Source organism: Scyliorhinus torazame, chromosome 6, assembly GCF_047496885.1.
Source record: "Scyliorhinus torazame isolate Kashiwa2021f chromosome 6, sScyTor2.1, whole genome shotgun sequence".
Classification (NCBI taxonomy): Eukaryota; Metazoa; Chordata; class Chondrichthyes; order Carcharhiniformes; family Scyliorhinidae; genus Scyliorhinus; species Scyliorhinus torazame.
The window spans coordinates 195,199,796-195,201,890 of record NC_092712.1 but is presented as its reverse complement, the minus strand read 5'-3'; positions in this window follow the sequence as shown (position 1 = coordinate 195,201,890).

The window sequence follows — 2,095 nt, the reverse complement described above, 5'->3', positions numbered from 1 at the left end:
CAATCGTTTGCACCTCCTTCGCTTCCCTTGGGCTTTCCTTTACCACTCTAACAAACCACTGTCTTATCCTGTTTTACCACATCAGCCTTCCCAGTGCTTTTCTTCAACCACCAACACTGTGACTTTACATGGCCTAGTTTATTACAGTGAAAACATTTGAAACTTTTCATTTATTTTTCACCGTCCTGGATTTCTTTTTTAATCTGAGGTACACTCTCTTTATTGTCTCCCATCAGATCACCTTTACCTTTACCACTTGAGTATTTCTCATGTCCCCAGTTTCTATCCCTCACCGGCCGAAACTGATGCCAGAAACCAATCTTTGATTTATGAACTAATTCATAATCATCTGCCATTTCCGCTGCTAATCTCGCAGTTTTAACCCTGTATTCTTCCACATGAGTTCTCACTACATCAGGAATTTAATTTTTAAACTCCTACAAAAGTATAATTTCTCTGAGAGCTTCATACGTTTGGTCTATTTTCAAAGCCCTTATCCACCTATCAAAAGTACTCTGTTTGAGCCTTTCAAACTCCATGTATGTTTGACCAAATTCTTTCCTTAAATTTCTAAACCTTTGTCTGTAAGCTTCAGGCACTAGCTCATAAGCACTTAAGATGGATTTCTTCACCTCCTTATACGTTCCAGATACCGCCTCCGGTAGTGATGCAAACACTTCACTAGCTCTACCTACCAGCTTTGTTTGAATCAGCAACACCCACATGTCCTGTGGCCATTTCATTTGTTTAGCTACCTTCTCAAATGAAATGAAAAAGGCTTCCACTTCCTTCTTGTCAAACCTTGGAAATGCTTGGACATATTTAAATAGATCCTCACCACATCTTTGACTATGACGCTCTGTCTCATTATCCTCATCCATCTCCTCCAACTGTACGTGTCCCTTTACGTCTGCCAATTTTAAACGATTGTCATGTTTCATGGCCATTTTCTGAAGTTCAAACTCCCTCTCTTTATCTTTTTCCCTTATCTGTATCTCCCTTTCTTTTTCTTTTTGTTCTGCTAGGGCTATTCTTTCTTTTCTCCTTTCTTCTCTCTCCTTTTCTTTTTCCTCTCTCTCTCTTTCTCTTTCTTTTTCCCCTCTCTCTCTTTCTCTTTCTTTTTCCTCCCTCTCTCTTTCTCTTTCTTTTTCCTCTTCTCTCTTTCTCTTTCTTTTTCTACTCTCTCACTCTCGTATTCAAGCCGCTTTAATTCTTTTTCTGTTCCATTTGTTTAATTTGCCATTTTTTGCCATTTCCAATGAGTCAAACTCTACCTCAGGCAACTTTAAATGCTTAACCACCGCCATAATTACCTCATCTTTTCACATTTTGTCAGGTAATGTTAACTGCAATGTTCTTGCCAAATCTCACAGTCTGCTTTTCGTTTCTGTCCGTAAGTTACTACGTGTAACATTCTCCATCCCCAAAAATTTCTGAGCCTCTGAAAGAGCCATTGTTCACAACACTCTCCCGACTTAAACTAAAATACCACACCGGAAAAGCAACAATTCTTACTGTCTTTAAGTTCACAAAAAACAATCCAATAGATAGACTTTTATCTCTCTCTCAAGCCCCCAATTGTTATGGGCGAGGAGTTTTCAGAACCCCAAAATGTTTCATGGAGTTCAACCAACCTCTCCCTTTCATGGATTTGTTGCTTTTCCTAGCGCACGCCTTTTTCCCTAGGTGTGGGATTACAATTATGGACACGTGGGTTTTTAAACAGAAAACACTGTTTATTCCATGAACTCAACTTGACATCTTAAATAAACATTGGATCTCTTAACACCCCTTACTTCAAAGATAACTCAGAATATATTGCAACAGTAAATAATTCCTTAAAATGTACCTTCAAACGTCCAAGAGACTTAACACCTTTAAACAAAATCACATCAGTTTAAAGGTTTTACTATTATGAGTTTAAATCACCCAAATGATCCAGAGATGGTCTTTTATGGGAGAGATCCAGCTCACTGCAAAACACAGACACAACACACAGCTCTTTTTCAAAATTGCCAAACTGCAAAATGGCTGACCTGACCTCAGCTCCACCCATTCTCTGACATCGCTGTTTTCTTAAAGGTACATTGCTCAA